Source organism: Pristiophorus japonicus, chromosome 14, assembly GCF_044704955.1.
Source record: "Pristiophorus japonicus isolate sPriJap1 chromosome 14, sPriJap1.hap1, whole genome shotgun sequence".
Classification (NCBI taxonomy): Eukaryota; Metazoa; Chordata; class Chondrichthyes; family Pristiophoridae; genus Pristiophorus; species Pristiophorus japonicus.
Window position 1 is genome coordinate 173,850,612 of NC_091990.1, and position 26,809 is coordinate 173,877,420.

Sequence of the window (26,809 nt, forward strand, 5' to 3'; positions counted from 1 at the left end):
TCATCAGCTGTGAAGCGCTTTGCGACGTCTTGAAGTTTGCTTTATAAATGCCTTTTTTTCTTTAATATAGCCTATTACAGTAACCCTTCTAAAAAATAATTTAAGACTTTTCCTTCCCCTTTTCATTTTTCCCTTGACTCCTGCTGTTTAATTTTGAAGGCAGAAGTAAACTTTCAAAAGCATTGGTTTAAAAATTGCTGGTTTTCCATGCAATTAAAAGGCCTAAGAGTTGAGATTAACAAGGTCACGTCAAGGACATGAACAGGACAACCTACATGTGCAAACAAAGCAGCAGTGTCATAACAGGAAAGGGCTCGAGAAAAACAGTATGCATATCTGTCCCTGAAGCAGGACATTGCTCGATGACTACGAGTGTCTTGTGGCTGTGCCCAGCAGTTGATTTTAGGGGAAGGTGGTTTTATATTGACAGTTTGCCACATTATCCACGTTCTACAAATGCAAAACCACTCTTCTAATGGCTGCCAGCATTTCACCTTTTTATTATTTTGATGTGGTTTCTGTTCACTGGCTGAATTGCTGTCTATACATTTGTTTTGGTATCTGCGCTGATGTGGGTGTGTTTTATATATATTATATCCATCATCATCATCATAGGCAGTCCCTCGGAATTGAGGAAGACTTGCTTCCACTCTAAAAGTGAGCCCTTAGGTGGCTGAACAGTCTAATTCGAGAGCCACAGTCCCTGTCACAGGTGGGACAGACAGTCGTTGAGGGAAAGGGTGGGTGGGACAGGTTTGCCGCACACTCTTTCCACTACCTGTACTTGATTTCTGCACGCTCTCGGTGATGAGACTCGAGGTGCTCAGCACTCTCCCAGATGCATTTCCTCCACTTAGGGCGGTCTTTGGCCAGGGACTCCCGGGTGTTGGTGGGGATGTTGCACTTTATCAGGGAGGCTTTGAGGGTGTCTTTGTAACGTTTCCTCTGCCCACTTTTGGCTCGTTTGCCGTGAAGGAGTTCCGAGTAGAGCGCTTACTTTGGGAGTCTCGTGTCTGGCATGCGAACAATGTGGCCTGCCCAGCGGAGCTGATCAAGTGTGATCAGTACTTCAATGCTGGGGATATTGGCCTGGTCCGTGCCAGTGTGCTGAATTCTGGTCACTTCCTGTTGTCAACCTGTGCCCACCAAGTTCAGACTTCCCTAAATGCAATGTGAGAATAAAGTGTTGCTGTAAAACAGCCCCATCCCGATCTAATCAATAAAAGACTTGGCAGCTCAAAAATTAAAAGGGAACTCTCTCAGTGATAAATGGATTGCATTGCACTGTGATATTAGTAACAAATCCATGGACATGTTTGTGATATATTCACAGAGCACAAGCAGGTAGGCAGCTCTCTCGGAAGTCTCCGGAATCTGCTGCTTCTGTTTAATTATTAACTCTGTCGTTGCAGTACACAATATGTCCACATCCACAGTGTGGCGCGACAGACATTACAATGTTCATATGAACTGATCTGTCGACTATTTTAACAATGCCATTAACCATTTAAAATAAATGAGTTAAAATCTTTATTAACATAGAAATGATGTGCCTCCATCACATTCTGATTTTGAACAGCACAATTTCAGGCCAAAGGTGTTTAAATAAACTTTGTTTGTGGAGAAAGAAGGAGAAAGACTTGCATTTATATAGTGCCTTTCATGACCACCGGACATCTTGAAGTGCATTTACAGCCAATGAAATACTTTTGTAGTGTAATCAACGTTGTAATGTGGAAAACGCGGCAACCAATTTGCGCACAGCAAGCTCCCTCAAGCAGCAATGTGATAATGACCAGATAATGGGGCCGAAATTCAGCTCCCAAAAAGGCCACTTACCGCCAGAAAGTGGCGGTCAAGCGGCGGAGTCGAGCGGCCGCTGACCTCTGGTCCAATTGCCGCTGCCAGCAAAATTCAGCTTGGGGATTTTTCCGGCCATCCCCACTTCCGCCCCACTGTTGTCGACCGTCCTACGTGCATCATCAAAGGGCGCACTGCCGATCTCCCGCACCTCCATCACACCTCCCGCGGAATCTAGCTCCAAAAATCATTAACCCGCCGCGTGGTGCTCCTGACAGCTTTGTCTGTCGGTGCACCCGTGAGCCACGGCAGCGCGGTGGCCCTTCACGGGGAGGGCGCACTGCTGCGGCCGCCATGTTTTTTTTCTGTCGGCCGACTGCCAGGTCGGGTCGCCAATTATGCCCTCGGGTTCGGCCGGGCCGCCAACAGGCAGCCTGGCACCAGACCACTGGCCCGGCCAAAAACCCTCCCTGGTGGCCCAGTGGACCAAAGGCACTCCCCTTTAAGTGAAGGAGCGAGCGTGGCGACGCACACGCGTCGTGATGTCATCTCCGCTCCGCTGCTGACTGACAGTGACGGAGACTCCGCCCCTCTACAGCACTTAGCACACCACTTCCGCCCCCGTTATGACCGACTTCCGTTCCGCTTCAAAAAAAACGACAAAGAGCTGAATTTACCGAAAGAGGCGACCTCATCCAACATGGCGGAAAAAAAACAGTTCAGCAGTGGAAGGTGCGACGCGGTTTGGGCGGAGGTAAATTTCGGGCCCAATCTGTTTCTTTCTCTCTACACAACATCGCAGCGAGGGTCAGATTGGAGCACTTCCCCATCTTGACAACCAATGTCAGCACCACATGTGACCAGATGGGGCACAGCAGTTTGAGGTAAACTCCCACTCGCCTGTTGTAATTTGGTGACAGAGCTATGGGAAGGCCAGAAAAGCAGCAGAACCATCTTCCTGCTGTCTTTCTGGGTTTCTGCGGTTCTTCAACAACAACAACACCAACTTGTATTTATATAGCACCTTTAAGTTAGTAAGGTCGGGGCCGCCACGCTGCCCATGGCCGCCGCCCGCCTCTCCTTTTATGGCCCCGACCTGCCGCTGATGGTCTCTCGCAGGTCGGGGCTGCCACGCCGCGCAAGAGACCATCAGCGGCAGGTCGGGGCCATAAGGGGAACGGCGAGCGACGGCCCCTGGACAGCGAGGCAGCGTACCACGGCAAGGTACAGCGCGAGCTGGTGCAGGAGGGCGACGGCAGCGAAGAGTGACCTCATCTAGGTCCAGGTCGGTGATTGGAGCGTGGGCAGGTACAGCAGGAGCGGCGAGGTCGGGGCGAAGGAGCGGCGAGAGATTGCAGAGGGACGTGATCGAGGCCCAGGAGAGGCATTGAGTTCGGGGCCCAGAAGAGGCGAGGGGCCCAGGGGGCAGCGCGGGGCCCAGCCCACACTGTGTGATATGTGTGCGCACTAGGCCCGTGCAGCAGAGCTGGTCTCCAGTCGGCCTGGTTAACCCTTGCCACTGGACCAAGACCTAGCTCTGTCAAGCCCCGTGTGGTGGCTGGTGTGCAACGGCCACCTCACGTTAAAAAAAATCCACGCACAGGCATCTTCCACCCTTCAGGGTGTAGTTCGGGATCCGGAATATTAGGTCCTTCATTGAAACACCTGTGAACTCATCCCTTTTTTGATGTGGAAGCAAGTCATCCTCATTTCGAGGGACTGCCTATGAATTGAAATGAATGAATGAATGAATGTAGTAAACTGCCCCAGGGCGCTTCCTACACAGGAGGACAAGCAGGAGAACCCTGTATTGTCCCCCAACAATGAGCCTGAGCAAAGTACTGAAGAATGCCCCTGCCTGTGGCACTGTGACATTTTTTAATTTCTCACAACAATGATCCTGTGTCTTTACCAATTAGTGCTGAATGAAGGCGCTGCATTGAGGTGTTCAAACCTATTTCCCTTTATATCCAGCAGACAAAAGATATTTTTACCCTTATCAGTCTGGGCTGGCTTGGATTTGAATCGCAGAGATGAAAGGCCAGTGTCCAGTTCGGCTGCAGTTTCTGCATTTGACTGTTATTCCCATAGATGCAGGATAATAGATAACAAAGGCGGCTTTAGATGTTATCTCAATCCCTCAGTAAATTACTGCCTTTAGCACACAACCCTAAATGGGATATTCTTTCAAAGTTTACACAGCACATAGGCTGCAGTGAGTTGCAAGTCACTAAAAGGTCAGGTGATTTTATAAACTGCTGGTTTATCAATGGCACCTGATCCCCCACGCTGCCATTTCTTATTCCTTTTGAATTTTATTCCCGGTTCCCTTGAAAGTGCAGGATGTACAATCCATAGGTGTGTTGTGTCCGAGAGCATCTTGTATAAAAAGCCATTCTTTATATGGGGGCCGATACACTATGGGGGGAATTTTATTCTCAATGAACAGGGGAGTTGGGGTCAGTTGGAAATTAATGCATTAATAAACTGAATCCCAACTCCCACCTGCCCACTTCCGATTTTAACTGAGGCGGAATGGCGATGGTGGAGCGGGGGTTGCGGGGGGGGGGGGGGGGTGGGGGGGGGGTGGTGGGGGCCAGGCAGCCAGCCAATCCGCTCCCAGGGGGCAGGTCGCCCATTCAAATATTATAATGAGGCTGGTGTGCTGCAGGTTTAACCACCATTTTAAATTTAACTGTGACAGTCTGGGTTTCACAGGACTCGGGAAACCCAACAGCTAATCGAAAGTGAAGACTGCTGGATCCAGAGGGTCAGTGTCTTCATACTTCCCTCCTGGACCCCACCCCTCCATGATACAAGCCCCCCCCCCCCCACGGGGCCCCCCAGACCCATCCTCCCCCCAGGCCTCTGATAGCCGTCCAGCCCTCCTCCCCTCTCCCCACGAGGTCTCCAATCATCCTCCAGCCTCCCCAGATGTTCTCTCCCTCCACCCCCAAACCCCCCCACCCCCGGCAATCATCCTCTGACCTCACCCCGATGTTCTCTCCCTCCACTCCCGATCCGAATCCGGCCCCCCTGATATTATCTCCCTCCTCCACCAGCCCCCCAATGCTCGAGTCCAGTCCCCGACTAACCTCCGGGCAACCACTCGAACTCTCCCTCCCTCCACTCTGCGGTCCAGTGCAGACGGAGCGGCTGGCTAGCTGTGGCTGAGAAACATGAAGCTTCCCATGCAAATCAGGCTCTGCCATTGAACTCATCAGGACCTGTGGGAAACATGTTTGCCCAGGTTTCCCAACTGCTTCTGAACCACCTCCTCCCAATTAAAGTTCCGGCCTATGCATTGGCCGGCTATTCACCCATGAGGACTTCATAAAAAAGATAAATATATCCTGCTCTTACCCAACACCTACACATTCACATGTAGATTCTCCAGCAGAGCCATTGAGTAGTGACCAAGAGCAGGAATCCAGGCTGATTTCCCCATAACCCCAGCTCATTATGTTAATAAAGGATTAGACCTGTTATTGGGTTAGTACTGCATCAGGTAATTCCTTTACCCACTGACGAATTAATTCTAAATGAGATGAATAATCTTCATTAATGATTGTAGCATGAGAACAGTCTATACATTGGGCAGCAATTGGTATGGGTGATGCCAATGGAGGGTATTCACTGCAAATTCATCAAGTGATAATCAAGTGATGCACTGGTCAGCAGATAATACTCAGAAGTAATTTGGTGCAATGCAACATCTAGCACCAATTCCTGAAAATTTAGCACATGTGGTGTGATTTGCTGACTGAGCACAATGAGGCTATCCTGGGTTGGTTCATTCTAACCGAGCCGATTGTAGCCTGAACATCTCCAACAATGGCTCTTTCCGCCGCTGCACCATTCCCTTTGGAGTTCCCGATTGGACTTGATCCCCTCCTCTTCCTCATCCTACACGCTGCCCATCCACAGACCGAGGATTAGCTGACAACACCCAGCTCCATCTCCTCTCGACTACCTTTGCTGCTTCTGTTGACCAGACTCTCTCATCGCCGAGAGCATGCAGAAACCAAGCGCAGGCAGCGGAAAGAGCGTGGGGCAAACCTGTCCCACCCACCCCTTACCCTCAACGACTATCTGTCCCACCTGTGACAGAGACTGTGGCTCTCGTATTGGACTGTTCAGCCACCTAAGGAGTCATTTTTAGAGAGGAAGCAAGTCTTCCTCGATTCCGAGGGACTGCCTATGATGATGATGCTTGTCTGTCTTGAATGAGCCATCATTTCCTCCAGTTAAATGTTGGGACGACGCACACCATCATCTTCAGACCCCACCACAAATTCTATTCTTGCCGCCGATTCTGACCCCAAGGTCTGACTCCATAATCCTCCATCACAAAGAGCGGCTAGTTCCACCTCCGCTCCTGCCTCAGTCCATCTGCTGCTGAAGCACTCATCCATGCCTTTGTTACCTCAAGACTTCCAATGCTCCCTTGAAGAGCCTTCCATCCTCCACCCTCTATAAAATGCAGCTCAATTAAAACTCTGCTGCCCATATCCAATGCCACATCAAGTCCCTCTCACCTCTCACCCCTGTTCTCACTGACCTAAAATTCTCATCTTTATGTATATCATCATCATAGGCAGTCCCTCGGAATCGAGGAAGACTTGCCTCCATTCTTAAAATGAGTCCTTAGGTGGCTGAACAGTCCAATATGAGAACCACAGTCCCTGTCACAGGTGGGGCAGACAGTCGTTGAGGGTAAGGGTGGGTGGGACTGGTTTGCTGTATACTCTTTCCGCTGCCTGCGCTTGATTTCTGCATGCTCTCGGCGACGAGACTCGAGGTGCTCAGCGCCCTCCCGGATGCTCTTCCTCCACTTAGGGCGATCTTTGGCCAGGGACTCCCAGGTGTCAGTGGGGATGTTGCACTTTATCAGGGAGGCTTTGAGGGTGTCCTTGTAACGTTTCCTCTGCCCACCTTTGGCTCGTTTGCCGTGAAGGAGTTTCGAGCAGAGTGCTTGCTTTGGGAGTCTCGTGTCTGGCATGCGGGCATTGTGGCCTGCCCAGAGGAGCTGATCAAGTGCGGTCAGTGCTTCAATGCTGGGGATGTTGGCCCGGCCGAGGACGCTAACGTTGGTGCGTCTGTCCTCCCAGGGGATTTGCAGGATCTTGCGGAGACATTGTTGGTGGTATTTCTCTTCGTGATTTCGGCCCTCTCTGTAACCTCCTCCAGCCCTAGAACCTCCCAGCTCCCCCACTCTTGTGCATTCTCTTTCTCTTTACACAGCACTGGTGGCCATGCCTTCAGCCACCTAGGGGCCCACTCTGGAATTCTATCTGTAAACCCCTCTACCACTTCACCTCCAAGACCCTCCTTAAAACCCACCTCCCTAAAGCCCCTTGGGGATTTATTCTATGTTAAAGGGACTCGGGATGGGCAATAAATACCAGCCTTTCCAGCGACGTCCTCATTCTGAGAATGAATAAAATATCTATAAATATGTTTTGTGTTGCTGGTCTAGTTATTACCGTGGCTTTACATGTAAATTATGGAGGCAGTGCAAGTTCTGGCTCCTGCGTGGATCCTAATAATAATAAAACACTTCCCCAATAATCCAGTCAGATTATCATGTATAAAGAAAAGAAAAATTGAGCCATGGATTAAAATGTTCTCTTTCATGCCTGTGTTAACCAGAAAGAAGAGATGGAAACGATTATGGGCTCAGCAGGCCAATGTGTGAGTTATTGTCACACAAGGAGATTTTCTACATTGATAAGAATGTAGCTGCTGAACACAGACATGCGCTATTAAACTTCACTTCTGCAGAACAGAAATTCAGCACTTGATGGATGTCAAGCAACCTTGCTTGATCAGTCGAAGGCATATTGGCACACAGCACCCTCTCTTGGTTGTTGTGCAAAATTCAAATTGTGGTCACCATAACCAGTGTAAAAAGGAGCAACGTGTGGCGGTCCCGGAACAAGACCATCAGCAGGCCGGGGCCATTAGAGGGAGCAGCGTGCGGCGGCCTACCACTGCAGGGAGCAGCGCGTGCTGCTGCAGGAGGGCGACGGCTGACTGCAGTGCGGGCAGGTACAGTGGGAGCGGCGAGGTCGGGGCGAAGGAGCGGCACCCCACACTGCGATATGTGTGCGCAATAGGTCCGTGCAGCAGAGCTGCTCTCCAGTCGTCTCGGTTAACCTTTGCCACTGGACCAAGACCTAGCTCTGTCGAGCCCGTGTGGTGGCTGATGTGCAACGGCCACCCCACGTTAAAAAAAATCCACGCACAGGTATCTTCCACCCGTCAGGATGTAGGTCGGGATCCGGAATATTAGGTCCTTCTTTGAAACACCTGTGAACTCATCCCTTTTCGGCGTGGAAGCAAGTCATCTTCGTTTCGAGGGACTGCCTATGATGATGATATTAAAAGGAAGACTAGCATTTATATAAGCACCATTCACAACTTCAGGATGTCCCAAAGCGCTTTACCTTTGAAGTGCAGTTACTGTTGTAACGCAACAGCCAATCTGCACACATCAAGGACCCACAAACAGCATTGTGATAATCACTAGATAATCTGATATAGTGATGTTACTTGAGGGATAAATATTGGCCAGGATATCGGGGAGAACTCCCCTGTTCTTCTTTGAAATAATGCCTTGGTGTTTTTTACATCCACCTGAGAGGGCAGATGGGGCCTCGGTTTAACATCTCATCTGTAAGACATTAAGTTTTTGTATTGAGAAACCCGAGTAAAGAGCCAGTGATACATCGAGTCTACAGCACAGAAACAGGCCATTCGGTCCAACTAGTCAATGGTGGCATTAATCACAGGTGCCTAACATGGACCCCAACACAACTGAAAAGAATAGGAGAGAAGACAAATTAAAAATAAGGAATATTGTTAGGTGACATGAAACTTGGGATTCGTGGACCTGGGACATGACAGTGGTAGTGTTACAAGCTGGCTAACTAAAATGCCGAGATTGGAACATTATCCACAGAAAAATGTATCTCCTTATACCCAACCAGTGTCTTGTGGACCAACAGCGGTCAGAGCAGGGTGAGGTAAATAATTGTGGCGAGCAGTATATAAAGGTCAGAAAACTGGATTTAAAAAAGAATTAAAATTAAGGTAGAAGTATTTTCTAAGAGGGGCAGTAGCGTGCTACCCAATCTTTGCCCATTAATGTTCTCCAACGTGTCTTGGTAAGCCATTCAGTTGTAAAACATCTGCCTCTGGGCCACCCAAAATTGCACCGGCTTGAATCTGATGTGCTGCTGGTCTGGGGCGGGCCTTGTCAGTTGTATTTCAGTGAAGCCGGGCCCTCAGAATTGCACAGATCTCCCGCTGTACCTCCCGCATGGCTCGCCCACACATTCCGCGAAAATGACAAAATATCACATCAGTAAATTGGTCGATGCGGAAATTGCTGCCGCACTTAGGCTATGTCCGTACCTGGTCAGAAACCACAATTTAGGTCCCAGACCACTTGCGAGCAGCGAGTATATTAAAGAGTAACAGGAACTTGTTACAAGACAGTTTCAGATCTCCTGACTCAGACGACAGATAATTATCTCCAACTTTGATCTTCCGGTTTATAATGTCAACTGAATTACTTTAAGCAACACTATTCATAACATGTTCCTGCCTGTGTGTTATTCTGTTTAACGCTCATCATCATCATCATAGGCTGTCCCTCGGAATCGAGGAAGACTTGCTTTCACTCTTAAAATGAGTCCTTAGTTGGCTGAACAGTCGAATACGAGAACCACAGTCCATGTCACAGGTGGGGCAGATAGTCGTTGAGGGAGGGGTGGGTGGGACTGGTTTGCCACACGCTCTTTCCGCTGCCTGCGCGTGATTTCTGCATGCTCTCGGCGATGAGACCCGAGGTGCTCAGCGCCCTCCCGGATGCATTTCCTCCACTTAGGGTGGTCTTTGGCCAGGGACCCTCAGGTGTCAGTGGGGATGTTGCACTTTATTAGGGAAGCTTTGAGAGTGTCCCTTGTAATGTTTCCTCTGATCACCTTTGGCTCGTTTGCCGTGAAGGAGTTCTGAGTAGATGCTACAGGACATGATGACTCCTGTGCTGTGAGGGTCAGGTGGCAGAGTGGCCAGGGTTAAATAGTGGAGTTGTGAGGATACTCGAACATTCTGCTGTTTGCCTTTGGAACTAGGGAATATGTATGAGGCACTTTTCCTCAGGAAACTAAGGATCTAAGGGGTGAAATTAAACATCAGCATGGGGCGTATAGCAAGCAGTACTGGATCTGATGCCTGTTACACACATCGGGTGGGATGTATAGCGGGCCTCCAATCCGCTACTGCCCATGTTGCAGCCTCGCCAAAGTTGGATTTCACACCAGTAACGTTCCTGATAGAGTACACGGTAAATGGTCTGTGGAAGGAAATAGCTTAATGGGCCAAATTTATTCGGTGCCTTGCTTTAATTTGTGTCTTGACCAGAAGTTAGATATGACAAACAACTCCTCTAATGAAGCTGAGGATAAGTGGCCTGTAAGTTGTGCAGTCTATCCGGCATGCTGAGATATTCATCAAACTTCCGAGATGACTTCGGCACATGACTGGCGAACAATTATTTTGTGTCACATATGAAAACTGAAAGGAGGAGATAGTTTATTGCTGACTTATATCCTGCTGACATGCAGGAGATAGTCAAGTGGCATGTTTCCTTATCATCATCGCAATTCAGGGCGAACAAGTTTGGAATTTGGTCGGGCTCTTGTACCTAATGCGATCTGTAGCATGTCTCAGTTCACAAAGCTAACGAAATGACAGCTTACACTTACTGCTTCCTGCAGGCTAAGTGCTTGCGTTGCTATATAAATGAGAACTTACTCTTTAACAGCTCAACAGTTTGAAGATGCTGCCTAACTCATTTATAGACCTGGAACAGATAAGTGTGTGTCCTTGTATGAAATGGCTGATGTCTGGTGGGGGGGTGGCGGGGCGGGGCGGGGGGGGGATGTGGTGGGCCGGGGGGGGGGGTGGGGATGTGGGGCGGGAGAACTACCATTCAACCTCAGGAGGGGAGTATCGGCTGAGCAATCCACAAAAATAACGAGACTTACCGGTTGGCTTCTTTTCGGTTAGAACATCAGCTGGTGCAGGAGGATGACGGCAGCAAAGAGTGACGTCACCAAGATCCAGGGTCGGTGATTGGTGCGCGGGCAGATACAGCAGGAGCGGCGAGGTCGGGGCGAAGGAGCGGCGAGAGATTGTAGAGGGATGTGACCGGGACCCGGGAGAGGCACGAGTTCGGGGCCAGAAGACGCGAGGGCTCAGGGGCAGCACGGGCCCAGCCCACACTGCGATATGTGCGCGCACTAGGTCCATGCAGCAGAGCTGGTCTCCAGTCGTCTTGGTTAATCCTTGCCACTGGACCAAGACCTAGCTCTGTCAAGCCCGTGTGGTGGCTGGTGTGCAACGGCCACCACATGTTAAAAAAATCTACACACAGGCATCTTCCACCCTTCAGGATGTAGTTCGGGATCTGGAATATTAGGTCCTTCATTGAAACACCTGTAAACTCATCCTTTTTTGGTGTGGAAGCAAGTCATCCTCGATACGAGGGACTGCCCATGATGATGAGAATGCCAGCCGACTTGGAATGGAATGTGCGTGGTTTACCTTTGCCCCATACCTACCTAAAATAGCAACCAGGATCCTGTATACATCATAGGACCCCGGTTTGCATTTTAAATGGGCCTACCCCTTGACCCAGGGGGGCACCCTGGCCATCCAGTAGTAGGCCCTAGAGAAGCGACAGCAGGAAGGGAGCATTCTGTCTTCCCCATCCATTTCTGTCAGACAGGAGGCCTCAAAATCCCCCCCCCCCGCCCCTTATTTTGACAAGGAGGCCATCACTACAGGAAGGCCTCCAATGTGTGATGCTGGAGGCATTTTGCATTTGTTACTGATTCTTCCTTACTACACAGTATAAATGCACACGAGGCCCATGCTTGAGAGAAGGTCAGTCTGTGACCTGTCCTTTATTCCTTAGCACTCAAGTGCTGGAAGTGGGTGGAGCTTCCCCTTTTATACCTGAAGGTCCAGGTTAGGAGTGTCTCCCACCTAGTGGTCATTGTTCTCACAGTGTACAACTTAGATCAGATTATACATGGGTTACAATGCTGGTTGAATACATGACATCACCTCCCCCCCCAAAGTTTTATTGGGATCACAGGTTGAGTCTCTCTGGTGGTTTACGCTCCCTTGTAGAGCGCCTGAGTTGGGACTCCGGTTGTTGGGCACTGGCCTGAGTGTCTGCTGTTTGCGGTGCCTCAGGCCTGTCCGGACTGCCCACAGTGACTGAGCTCTCGTCCCTTTGGTTCCGGTGTTCGGTCACCTGTGGTGGAGTAAACTCTACATCGTGTTCTTCCTCTGCTTCTTTTATGGGGTTGCTGAACCTCCTTTTTGTTTGATCCACGTGTTTGCGGCAGATTTGTCCATTGGTAAGTTTAACTACCAGAATCCTATTTCCCTCTTTGGCAATCACAGTGCCTGCGAGCCATTTGGGCCCTGCAGCGTAGCTGAGGACAAAAACAGGATCATTTACATCAATACATCGCGCCCTCCCATTCCTGTCATGGTAGTGATATTGTGACTGGCACCTGCTCTCGATAATTTCTTTCATGGTGGGGTGTATAAGGGATAGCCGGGTTTTGAGCGTCCTTTTCATTAGCAGCTCTGCGGGTGGAACCCCTGTGAGCAAGTGTGGTCGGGATCTATAGGCCAACATGAGGCGTGATAAGCGGGTTTCTAGGGAACCCCCTTGGATTCTGAGCATCCCCTGTTTGATTATCTGCACTGCTCGTTCTGCCTGGCCGTTTGAGGCCGGCTTGAACGGTGCCGTTCTGACATGGTTAATTCCATTGCCTGCCATGAAGTCCTGGAATTCAGTGCTTGTGAAGCACGGGCCATTGTCGCTGACCAAGACGTCCGGTAGACCGTGGGTGGCGAACATTGCCCGTAGACTTTCTACCGTGGCAGAGGCTGTGCTTGAATTTAAAATGACACACTCGATTCATTTGGAGTAGGCGTCTACTAAAACCAAAAACATTTTTCCCATGAAAGGATCTGTGTAGTCCACATGGATGCGTGACCAAGGTTTGGCGGTCCATGGCCAGGGGCTAAGGGGGGCTTCCCTGGGCGCATTGCCCAGCTGGGCACACGTGTTGCACCTGCGAACACAAAGTTCCAGATCTGCGTCTATCCCTGGCCACCAAATGTGTGACCTGGCAATTGCCTTCATCATGACAATGCCCGGGTGCTCATTGTGGAGTTCTCTGATGAACACCTCTCTGCCCATCTGGGGCATGACTACGCGGTTTCCCCACAGTAGGCAATCGGCCTGAATCGAGAGTTCATCCCTGCGCATGTGAAATGGTTTCAATTCCTCAGGGCATGCCCTGTACGTGGCTGCCCAGTCCCCATTTAGGACACATTTCTTGACTAGTGACAATAGCGGATCTCTATTTGTCCAGACTTTAATCTGATGGGCTGTCACGGGTGAGCCTTCGCTTCCGAAAGCTTCAATAGCCATGACCATCTCAGCAGCATGCTCGGTAGCCCCCTCAGTGGTGGCTAGTGGGAGCCTGCTGAGTGCACCGGCGCAGTTTTCGGTGCCCGGTCTGTGCCGAATTGTGTAATTATAGGCGGCTAACGTGAGTGCCCACCTCTGTATGCGGGCCGATGCGTTTGCATTTATGGCTTTGGTGTCGGCCAAAAGGGACGTTAGGGGTTTGTGATCTGTCTCCAGCTCAAATTTCCTGCCAAACAGGTGCTGCTGCATTTTCTTTACAGCATATACACATGCGAGCGCCTCCTTTTCTACCATCCCGTAACCCCTTTCTGCCTGGGACAGACTCCTGGAGGCATAAGCTACCGGCTGTAACTGACCCTTGACATTGACATGCAACACACACCCGACACCATAGGACGACGCATCGCACGTTAACACAAGTTTCTTACATGGGTCGTATAGTGTTAACAGAGTGTTGGAACATAACAAATTGTGTGCTCTATTAAAAGCCCTTTCCTGGCTGTCCCCCCAGACCCATTCACGACCTTTGCATAGGATCACGTGTAGCGGCTCTAGCAGTGTGCTCAATTTGGGAAGAAAGTTACCAAAATAGTTCAGGAGCCCCAGGAACGAACGCAGCTCCGTCGTGTTACGGGGTCTGGGTGCTCTCTGGATCGCTTCCGTCTTGGACGCAGTAGGGCTGATCCCGTCTGCTGTTTCAGTGGCAGCCCTACCCGGTCCAGTCTGCGTAGCACCTCCTCCAGGTTGTGGAGGTGTTCTTCAGTATCGTAACCCGTGATGAGGATGTCGTCCTGAAAAACCACCGTCCCTGGAATCGACTTGAGGAGGCTTTCCATATTTCGTTGGAAGATCGCGGCGGCTGAGCGAATCCTGAACGGACATCTGTTGCACTCAAACAACCCCTTGTGTGTCGTGATGGGGATCAGCTTCTTCAACTCACTCGCCAGCTCCTGGGTCATGTAAGCTGAGGTCAGGTCCAATTTTGAAAAAAGTTTGCCACCGGATAGCGTCGCAAAGAGGTCCTCCGCTCTCGGTAGCGGGTACTGGTCTTGGAGTGACACCCGATTGATGGTGGCCTTGTAATCACCACATATCCTGACCGACCCATCCGCCTTGAGCACCGGCACGATCGGGCTCACCCAGTCACTGAATTTGACTGGCAAGATGATGCCTTCCCTCAGCAGGCGGTCCAATTCGCCTTCTATCTTTTCCCGCATCACATATGGCACCGCTCTGGCCTTATGATGTACTGGCCTGGCGTCCGGGTTTATGTGAATCACTACCTTCGCCCCCATGAAAGTGCCGGGTTGAAATAATGAGTCAAATTTGTCCAGGATCAGTGAGCATGATACTCGCTCCACAGAGGAAATTGCATTGACATCGCCCCATTTCCAGTTCATGACAGCAAGCCAACTCCTCCCCAGTAGTGCGGGACCATCCCTGGGACAATCCAGAGTGGCAACCTGTTCTCCGAATTTTTGTGGGTCACGACTACCATGGCGCTGCCTAGCACCGGAATGATCTGCTTTGTGTAAGTTCGTAGCTGTGCGTCAATCGGCGATAATTGTGGTCTCCTGGCCTTGGACGCCCACAACTTTTCGAACTGTTGATACCCATCAGGGACTGGCTGGCCCCCGTGTCTAGCTCCATTGATACTGGGATGCCATTGAGGAGCACTTTCATCATTATTGGTGGCGTCCTGTGTATGAACTGTATACGTGCTCCACATGAACTCGCTGAACTTCAGCTTCCAGCGATTTCCCCCAGCGTTCACTTCTGCAATTTCTGCAGGTATTTTGCTCATCTCTGCAAACTCCGGCTGAGTGTGTGCCTCCATGCCTCCAACATGAGCTGTTGTTTGAAACAAAAAGTCCCTTGCCAGTCGATCGTCCCTGACTGCCACTGTGACTGTCCTTGAATGTGCCATTAACAGGTGTTGATGGCCCCATTACTGGCCGCATTGTCCCTTGCAATGGCGTGAATCGCCGTTCAGCTTGCCATTGTCTCTGTTGAACTCCCCCTCTGGGTTCAATTACATGTTGGGGCATGCCTGACTGCCCTTGTCTGCCTGGAGAACTGTGTGCTGCTTTAACAATGTTGAATCTCTGTCCCAACCATTCCTTAACACAGTACCTCTCGTCTGTTCTGCTAGTGGCCATGCTCGCGTGGTTTAAATCCCAGTTTCTCGTAGCCATTGATACGTCCTTACTATACAGTATAAATGCACACAAGGCCCATGCTTGAGAGAAGGTCAGTCTGTGACCTGTCCTTTATTCCTTAGCACTCAAGTGATGAAGGTGGGTGGAGCTTTCCCTTTTATACCTGAAGGTCCAGGTTTGGAGTGTCTCCCACCTAGTGGTCATTGTCCTCACAGTGTACAACTTAGGTCAGATTATACATGGCTTACAATGCTGGTTGAATACATGACAGATGGTGTCTATTTGAGCACAGGGAGCACCGTTATGTGCAATGTGCAGTACAGTTGCTGAAGCAAAAAAAAGTCTAGTAATCTCTTCAGCCTCACACAATTGTGAAGAACTCAACCACCTTACGCCATTCATACACTGCGCACAGAAATCGCCATGGTCCCGGCCCGCAAGACCATCAGCAGGCCGGGGCCATTAGAGGGAGCAGAGTGCGGCGGTATACCACTGCAGGGAGCAGCGCGTGCTGCTGCAGGAGGGCGACGGCTGATTGCAGTGCGGGCAGATACAGCGGGAGCGGCGCGGTCGGGGCGAAGGAGCGGCGAGAGTTCGTAGACGGATGTGATAGGGGTTCAGGAGAGGCCTTTCTTTTTTCTTTGGGACTTGATTTTGAATCCACCACAGACTGATGTGAAGAATGTCGACCTTGTCTGCTAGTTGTAAATGGGGCAGTCTCAAAAAGTTCTTAATGAGTCCACAACATAAAACTGAATATTAACTGGCACAAGGAGAGCAGATAGGAAAGGCTGATGTGGGAAATGGAAATGTCACACTCGCACACAATGGGCAGTCTTCGGAGCTGGGACTGAACAGTGCAGAGGAAGCTTCAGTCTGCTTTTAACACTTCACTATCTCTTCTGATCTTACAACATCTCCATTGCTGAAGTCACCTCAAGATGCTCGGTGTCTTTTTGCATGCCAAACATTTTCCCCCTCAAGAGCTTTTAGTAGACAGTTGAATCCAGTCATGACTTCAATACTGCTCCTATATGGGAGGAGGCTCTTCCAACATCTTCATTGCACTCCTGGACAAGGTACAAGAAAACGCTCATCATGAGATATATTATCTCTCTCTCACTTCTACTTTCCAATCCCTCTCTTTCTCCCTCCTTCTTGGAATTGCCTTATTTTTCACTGTTATTGAGACTGCCCCGGCCATTCCATCTCTGAATTATGCTCCCTTTTCCCTCCTAAACTGCAACACACTCCCTTGCACACTCTTCCCCCCTCTCTCCTCCCCCTGCCCTCCCTGTATGTGTCCAGTCCAGAGGGTAGGTAAATGACTTGATCCCTGACAATTTTTTTGTCGAGGGAAATGCTAGGATGTATCTCTGAACTAGCCTGGCATGAATCAATCCATAATTTCTTGTCAGGAAGACAGTAAATGTTGGGGCTCATGGTCTACAGGGCTGTAATAATACCCAGCCTCCTGTATGGCTCAGAGACATGGACCATGTACAGTAGTCACCTCAAGTCGCTGGAGAAATAGCACCAACGATGTCTCCGCAAGATCCTACAAATCCCTGGGGACGACAGATGCACCAACATTAGCGTCCTCGACCAGGCCAACATTGACCACACTTGATCAGCTCCGCTGGGCAGGCCACATTGTCCGCATGCCAGACACGAGACACCCAAAGCAAGCGCTCTACTTGGAACTCTATTCACGGCAAACGAGCCAAAGGTGGGCAGGGGAAACGTTCCAAGGACACCCTCAAAGCCTCCCTGAAAAAGTGCGACATCCCCACTAACACCTGGGAGTCCCTGGCCAAAAATCGTACCTAAGTGGAGGAAGTGCATCCGGGAGGGCGCTGAGCACCTTGAGTCTCATCGCCGAGAGCATGCAGAAATCAAGCGCAGGCAGCGGAAAGAGCGTGCGGTAAACCTGTCCCACCCACCCCTTCCCTCAACAACTATCTGTCCCACCTGTGACAGGGACAGTGGTTCTCGTATTGGACTGTTCAGCCACCTAAAGACTCATTTTAAGAGTGGAAGCAAGTCTTCCTCGATTTCGAGGGACTGCCGATGATGATGATGAACCGTGGGACCTCTCCTATAAGACAGATTGAAAATTAGAGAATAAGTCACACACAATGTAGCCAGAGGGCCTGGAAGCAGGCTTCTTGTCTGCCTTGATAGGCCAGTGTAATTTGGGTGGACCTGTAAAATGGGAGCAGCAAGAATTCTATTGCTCTATTTATTTGTTCCGGAGGATGTGAGCGCCGCTGGTAAGGCCAGCATTTATTGCCCGTTCCTAATTGCTTTTAGAAGGTGATGGTGAGCCGCCTTCTTGAACCGCTGCTACACATCAGTCACGAGGACTCAAGGAGTAGCAGAAAAGAAATGGAAACAACATATTTACAAAGGATATTTAATTTTCCAGTATTTGCTGAATTAAAATAGTGCTGGATATAGAACATTGAAACATAGAAACATAGAAATTTACAGCGCAGAAGGAGGCCATTTCAGCCCATCGTGTCCGCGCCGGCCGACAAAGAGCCACACGGCCCTCGGTCAGCAGCCCTGAAGGTTACATATAAACCTATAAACAATGACGGAAAGGCAAAGAGCACCCAGCCCAACCAGTCCGCCCCACACAACTGTGACACCCCTTACACTGAAACATTCAACACTCCCCCCCCAACCGGAGCCATGTGATCTCCTGGGAGAGGCAAAAACCAGATAAAAACCCAGGCCAATTTAGGGAGAAAAAATAATCTGGGATTGCATGGGGAAGGCAGCTGGTAGCACTACACTGCCATTTTAACTCCAGTTCCCACCGGGCGAGCAGGGTTAAAATTGGTTCTTCTGCTTGTAAAGCCCCAAAGACCACAAGTCTGGAAATTACTAATCTGATTGGTTCATACTGACAACTTTCAATGGCACTGAAAAAAGATGTTTTGTCTTGAGAAAGATGAACAAGCTGTCACGGGGGATTGCACTCTGGTCTTTAGCTTAAAATGATGATGGTTGGCATGTTTGAAGAAAGACAGAGAGCAAAAAACAGAAAGACATCCATCGGGTTCTTTTATCGACAAGAACTCCAACACACCTGATTTGTTGATATTTACTGCGAGCACCATCGGAGCAGGCCGGGGAGCGGAAGGAGCAGCATGGCATCATACCACTCCAGCGAGCAGCACGTGCTGGAGCAGGAGAGCAACGGCAGTGAAAAGGGACGTCATCAAGGTCCAGGTCGGTGATTGGAGCATGGGCAGGTACAGCAGCAGCGGCGAGGTCGGGGCGAAGGAGCGGCGAGAGAATGTAGAGGGACACGATCGGAGCCCAGGAGAGGCGTGAGTTCGGGGCCAAGAAGAGGCGAGGGCCCAGGGGCAGCACGGGCCAGCCCACACTGCAATATGTGTGCGCACTAGGTCAGTGCAGCAGAGCAGGTCTCCAGTCGTCTTGGTTAACCCTTGCCACTGCACCAAGTCCTCAGTCTGTCAAGCCCGTGTGGTGGCTGGTGTGCAATGGCCACCACATGTTAAAAATTCCACGCATAGGCATCTTCCACCCTTCATGATGTAGTTCGAGACCTGGAATTTTTAGGTCCATCATTGAAACACCTGTGAACTAGAGGGACTGCCTATGATGATGATGATTGACTGCACCCTGGTGATCCAGTGTGCCTGGCAACAGACCCAGGAAAATCTCTTCCATCTGGTATCTTAGCACATCTCAGAGTGCTCCACATACTATAAACGACTTTGAAGTGCAATAAGTTATTATATAGCAAACATGAAAAGCCATTTTGACAAGCTCGAACAAATAGCAATAAGACAAATGACTAACTAAACTGTTTTTGTTTGATGATGAATGTGCGCCCTTGTGTCTGTGTTTGTGAATCTTCCTGTGGGAAATGCAGCCCTCTAGAGGATGTCATTATTTCACAGCACATTTGTCAGTGACACACTCAGGTTCTCTCTAATTCCCAGAACCGTTCAGAATAACCAGCAACTGAAAAAACATCTGCAGCTCAATTCCAAAATGTACTGTAATAAACTGCAAAATACATCTATATAGTATTTACTGCACGAGCTCAATTGGCGAGTCATTTGCTTGCTGCTATTTTACTAGAACTAATTTTTCATTGGGCCCTTGCAGACATCAAAACAAGATGTTAATCACATCTAGGCTTACCTCCAGTTTATTACTGAGGAAATGCTGCATTGTCAGCTGGGTTGTCTTGTAGAAAGACGTAAACTGATGCATTTTTTTCCTGCTCCCCCTGATTTACAATGTCACACTAGTACACAATGGACACTTTTCAGTGAAAAGCAAGGAGTAGAAACATAGAAAATAGATGCAGGAGTAGGCCATTCGGCCCTTCGAGCCTGCACCACCATTCAATATGATCATGGCTGATCATGCAACTTCAGTACCCCATTCCTGCTTTCTCGCCATACACCTTGATCCTTTTAGCCGTAAGGGCCACATCTAACTCTCTTTTGAATATATCTAATGAACTGGCCTCAACAACTTTCTGTGGCAAAGAATTCCACATGCTCACAACTCTCTGAGTGAAGAAGTTTCTCCTCATTGTGGTCCTAAATGGCTTACCCTTTATCCTTAGACTGTGACCCCTGGTTCTGGACTTCCCCAACATTGGGAACATTTTTCCTGCATCTAACCTGTCCAATCCCATCAGAATTTTATATGTTTCTATGAGATCCCCTCTCATTCTTCTAAATTCCATTGAATATAAGCCTAGTCGATCCAGTCTTTCTTCATATGTCAGTCCTGTCATCCCGGGAATCAGTCTGGTGAACCTTTGCTGCACTCCCTCAATAGCAAGAATGTCCTTCCTCAGATTAGAAGACCAAAACTGTACACAATATTCAAGGTGTGGCCTCACCAAGGCCCTGTACAACTGTAGTAAGACCACCCTGCTCCTATACTTAAATCCTCTCGCTATGAAGGCCAACATGCTATTTGCCTTCTTCACCGCCTGCTGTACCTGCATGCCAACTTTCAATGACTGATGTACCTTGACACCCAGGTCTCGTTGCACCTCCCCTTTTACTAATCTGTCACCGTTCAGATAATAGTCTGCCTTACTGTTTTTACCAAAGTACTCACACTTTGGTTAATATTTCCCCCTCCACCAATACTACCAATAGGTTCATTGCTCATTCATCCCATGGCTGTGGGATTCTTCAAAATGTCTGCTGTGATTGCCTACATAATGACAGTCATTGCACTTCATGATAATTTATTGTATGTGAAGCACTCAGATGTAATAAGCTGTGAAGCCAGGTCGCTGATTTCAGTGCGGGCAGGCACAGCAGGAGGGGCGAAGGAGCGGCAAGAGTCCGTAGAGGGAAGTGACCGGGGCCCAGGAGAGGCGTGAATCTGGGGCCCAGAAGAGGCAAGGTCCCAGGGGCAGCACGGGCCAGCCCAGAGTGTGATATTTGTGCGCACTCGGTCTGTGCAGCAGAGCTGGTCTCCAGTTAGTCTTGGGTAAACCTTGCCACTGGACCAAGCCCTAGCTCTGTCAAGCCCGTGTGGTGGCTGGTGTGCAACGGCCACCCCACGTTAAAAAAATCCACGCACAGGTATCTTCCACCCTTCACGATGTAGTTTGGGATCTGGAATATCAGGTGTTCTTCATTGAAACACCTGTGAATTCATCCCTTTTTTGGTGTGGAATCAAGTCATCCTCGCTTCGAGGGACTGCCTATGAAGATGATGATGATGTCATAAGGCATGCTGGTACAAACTGGAATTGGAATCTCAGGGAAGCAGAACAATCGTGAAGGAAGAGTTTGAAAGCAATATCCTGATTGTCTCAAAACTGTGCTCAAATTCAATTGAGACTGGTTGGACATGATTGCGGTTGAAATTGTAACATTTTGGTGGAATAGAAAGTTCTCCACTTTAGTTTACGTCTCTGGCACAGATCAGAGTAATTAGCTGTGGTGCAGAGATAGCAATCTCTCCTATGAGTCAGAAGGTTGTGAATTCCAGTCACCCACCAGAGACTTGAGCACGAAATCTAGGCTGACACTCCAACGCTGTGCTGAGAGTGTGCTGCAACGCAGGAGGTGCTGTCTTTCAGATGAGAAGTTAAACCGAGGCCCCTCCACTGCTCTCTCAGGCAAACTCAAAAAATCCCATGAGATGATTTCATAGAACAGCAGGGTAGTTCTCCTTGGTGTCCTGGACAATATTTATCCCTCAATCAAAATCACTAAAACAGTCACTTGGTCTAATTATTACATTGCTGTTTGTGGGGCCGTGCAGTTCGCAAATTGTCTGCTGTGTTTCCTACATTACAATATAACAGTATAAATTAATTGGCTGTAAAACACTTTAGGGCATCAAGAAGTCCTGAAAGGTGCTACATGAATGAAAGTAAGACTGTGGCTCATACAATGGCCCCAAGTTTCGGCCCGCGCCGAAAACGGCGCACATCCGAGCTGGACGCCTGCTCTTTGCGCCTAAAAGTGCGCTAGAAAAAAACTTCGATATTCTCCGGTTCCTCAGAGCTCGATCTCAGCTTGGCGCGGCACGCTCTTCACAGCAGGGGGGGCGGAGCCAAACACTCGCGCCGATTCTGTAAGTAGTGGGGGGCGGGTCCAATTTAAATGAGCCAAAGTGATGCCGGCAACCCTGCGCGTGCGCGTTGGAGCGTGCGCGCACGCGCAGTGTCAAACAAACATTGGGACTCGGCCATTTTTAAAAGGACTCGGCTGCCGGCCAGCCACTGACGCCGCTGCTATCCCATGGCCGAATGGCCTCAGTCCCCTTGGAAAGCTGCGTGCCTCCGGTGTTGATCCTTCGGCTGCCGGCCAGCCACTAACAGAATGAAGGCCTGCCTGCAGCACAGCAGCTCAGCTCGAAGGCTGCTTGCTGCCGCTGTTGGGGCTGCCATCGAGACACTGACGCCACACCCCTGCCTGTCTCCAACATGAAAGGCCTGCCTGAAGCACAGCAGCTCGAAGGCTGCTGCTGTCTCACACAGGTAGGAACATGGTTTATTTAATCTTTTCTTTGCTTATAAATTTTTATTCAGGTTGGATTTATTTGTATAATATTTGTATAAGTATAACTAAGGATTAATTGTAGAATTTAATGACTTCCCTTCACCCCGCCCTCCCCCCCCCCCACCTCGTTCCCTACGCCTAATTTGTAACCTTGGCCTGATTTTCTAAAGTGTAGGCAAGGTTTTTTCGAGCGTACAAAAATCTTCACTTACTCCATTCTAAGTTAGTTTGGAGTAAGTTTTCACTCACGAAACTTTGAAAACAGGCGTAAGTGGCCGGACACGCCCCCTTTTGAAAAAAAAATCTGTTCCAAACTGAAACTGTTCTAACTGACTAGAACTGGAGCAAACTAAATGCCGAGAATTTGAATGTCTAAGATACTCCGTTCTACACCAGTTGCTCCAAAAAATCAGGAGCAACTGAGGCCGAAACTTGGGCCCAATAAGAGCAACTTTTACTGAGCAATAAAAATGAGATTCCGTCTGTAGTAAGGATAACAAAGTGCTTGTGGAATTTATGATTCTTTCGATCAATGTCCTAGTTACAATTTTCCAATTAATTTCAGGTCGTCATCCATTTATTTTTTGTATATTAGATTGCACAATAACAAGAATACAACCAATAACAAGTGTAACAAGGAGAAATAGCTCACCAAATAGTATCATTACAGTTGTACATGGCCTTGGTGAGGCCACACCTTGAATATTGTGCACAGTTTTGGTCTCCTAATCTGAGGAAGGACATTCTTGCTATTGAGGGACTGCAGCGAAGGTTCACCAGACTGATTTCCGGGATGACAGGACTGACATATGAAGAAAGATTGAATCGACTAGGCTTATATTCACTGGAATTTAGAAGAATGAGAGGGGTCTCATAGAAACATATAAAATTCTGACAGGATTGGACAGGTTAGATGCAGGAAGAATGTTCCCGATGTTGGGGAAGTCCAGAACCAGAGGTCACAGTCTAAGGATAAGGGGTAAGCCATTTAGGGCCGTGATGAGGAGAAACTTCTTCACCCAGAGAGTGGTGAACCTGTGGAATTCTCTACCACAGAAAGTAGTTGAGGCCAGTTTGTTAGATATATTCAAAAGGGAGTAAGATGTGGCCCTTAAGGCTAAAGGGATCAGGGGGTATGGAGAGAAAGCAGGAATGGGGTACTGAAGTTGCATGACCAGCCATGATCATATTGAATGGTGGTGCAGGCTCGAAGGGCCGAATGGCCTACTCCTGCACCTATTTTCTATGTTTCTATGTTTCTAATTACAGTGTAGAAAAATAGTGCACTAAAGCCTGAATTGTTAGACACCACCCCGATCCCAATAAAATGCAGTTTTTATTTGGCCTTAAACCATTCCTTGTTGGTCTGTTATGATTGTCATGGTTACAATCTATTGCAATAAGAAAAATAATTAATGGTTTGTTGATAAAGCATACATATGAAATGTACAGCTTCTGAAATGTAGGAAGCCAAGTCATCTTATGGGAGCCACTGTTAAACTATTGAAAGAAAAGTCAATAAAAATGTAAAATTCTAACAAGCCTGTAGAGCCTCTTTTGCTTTAAGAGCTTCCACAGGATCAGAAATTCCATAGCGCCCCATTTGGGGCAATAACTTTTGAAATCTCCAAAAAGTAACGGCAGGTGCTAATCATTTTCTGCTCCTGGGGATTTCAGCTTTAGCGCCCCAAGAGGGACGTGGAGTGCTAAATCGAGCGCTAACCACTTCTCTTAGGGCGCTAAAGTGTGAGAGCAGGGCGGTAGTGGCAGAGTGCTGGACAATGTGGAGTGCAATGCCACCGGCACCAGAGGCTGCTTTCCCTTCCTTAAAGGGAAGGGCCAATGATGGTGGACAGCATACTTCTGTTCAGTTCTGTGTTGCCAGGCGACCTGCGCGACTGCCATTACAGCCCCAAACACTCTCAGAGAGTGGAGGGCTTGGCCATCTCGCAGCAATGAAGCATCGAAAACTTTCAGCAGGCTGGTGCCAATAACAAAGTTTGGCCGACCTGAAAACCACTGCCTTTAATTAGCGCTCCCCAAGCAGCCAACCGAGGTGACAACGCCTCCTCTTCCTGCAGTTGTTGTCGCCCGGCGATACAGTCGGGGGTGGGAGCCAATTTCACATTCGGGGCGGTATCGGGACGCTGCGCACTTTACGATGTCACGATCTGTGACGCGTTAGAGGCCCAGGTGGTAAGTGTTCGCACCAGCGCTAAATGGGCGCTGAAGTTCACGGGCGTCGCAGAACTCACCATGCCGGGATGCTAACCCCTCAGTGCTCTGCACCCCTCCGCCACCCCCAGGGGCTCATGGGAAGCAAAAAGCAGTGCACTAAGGGCATTATTTTGGCTAAACCAGTTTAGTGTTCAAGATTGGAAGCAATTTTCATGGAACAGTGTATGTGGGCTCCTTGCACCCACTTCCACCGAAGGTGTGGAGTGTTCTGGCTGAAGCACAGCAGCACATTGCAGGATGGCTCAGGGACCGAGGGAGAGGGCACACAGGCTCTCGGATGCAGCACAGGAGACCCTCGGGGAGAAGGTCCTCGGGGAGGATGTCATGTATTTAACCATCTTGCAATGACATAGTCATGTAACTGTAACTCACGTACACTGTACCTGTATCCTAGAACTGCACACCCTGACCACAGGGGGTGAACTTGCGGGAGACACTCCTCACCTGGGTTTCCAGGTATAAAAGGGGAGGTCCCACCCAGGGTCAGCACTCCTTGGTCCTGGGAATAAAGGTGAAGGTCACAGAGTGACCGTGTCTGATATATATATATGCCTCGTGTGAGTTTGTAGTAAGGTGCAGGGACACTACAGAGGAGGTTCTGGGGGAGGAGGTCCTGGGAGAGGAGATCCTGGTGGAGGAGGTCCTGGGGAGGAGGTCCTCTGGGAGGAGGTCTTCTGAGAGGAGGTCCTCGGGGAGGAGGTCCTGGTGGAGGAAGTCCTCAGGGAGGAGGTCCTGGTGGAGGTCCTGGGGGAGGAGGTCCTGGTGGAGGAGGTCCTGGTGGAGGAGGGATGTCTTGTGGGGGATGGGGGAGGGGGGTAGGCTGCCTCCTCGGCCTCCTGTCCCTCTCTCCTGCAGCAGCTGATGCTGCTCTGCCTGGCCTCCTGTCTCGCTGCCATTCCTTGTCCAGACCAAGAGGTCCCCGAGCAAGATGACCATGACCAAGCAATCCCTTTCCCCTATAAGGGTGGAGTAGCCCAGCACTTACTCTTTTTAGGTGATGTCCTCAGAGAATTTCTGGAATAAATGTTGCTCGAGGTTTGGTGAAGTCTTGACAAAGCGTCCCAGAAAGTCTCCCGATGTATTTCAGATGCCCTCTTCACAGCTCCGGCAGCAATGAACATGAAATGGTGTGTATAACTTTAAGCAGTGCTTTGAAATCGACATCAATGCCGTGTTCACTCCTGTTCAGCTAGTCGCTGTTAGGAGAGGGCGTTAGTTGAAGCGCTCGCCACTAAATTGTCGTGCAGCCTCTTTAACGAGCGCTAGCAGCCCTCTTAAGTAGCAAGCAGTTGTTTAACGAGCCTCCAAGTGCTGGTTTCCACTCCTTTACCAAGGTGGTGTTTTGCAATCATCATCATAGGCAGTCCCTCGAAACGAGGATGACTTGCTTCCACACCGAAAAGGGATGAGATCACAGGTGTTTCAATGAAGGATCTAATATTCCAGATCCTGAACTACATCCTGAAGGGTGGAAGATGCCTGTGTGTGGATTTTTTTAACGTGGGGTGACCGTTGCACACCAGCCACCACACGGGGCTTGACAGAGCTAGGCCTCGGTCCAGTGGCAAGGGATTATCCAAGACGACTGCAGACCTGCTCTGCTGCACGGACCTCGTGCGCGCACATATCGCAGTGTGGGCTGGGCCCGTGCTGCCCCTGGGCCCTCGCCTCTTCTGGGCCCCGAACTCGCGCCTCTCCTTGGCCCCGGTCACAACCCTCTGCGAACTCTCGCCGCTCCTTCGCCCCGACCTCGCCGCTCCTGCTGCACCTGCCCGCGCTGCAGTCAGCCGTCGCCCTCCTGCAGCAGCACGCGCTGCTCCCTGCAGTGGTATGCCGCCGCACGCTGCCCCCCCCCAATGGCCCCGACCTGCTGATGGTCTTGCAGGCTGGGACCGCGTCGAATTCTGGGCCAGGTCGCCTAACGCTGCTCCCTCTAACGGCCCTGCATTTTGCACTAAACGCAGGCTAAACCAACGTTGCAGCTTAAGACCCCACTTTGGCCACCTCAGTAGCTCTTTATCACCTAAAGTATCTGCCGAAAATCCCCCTGC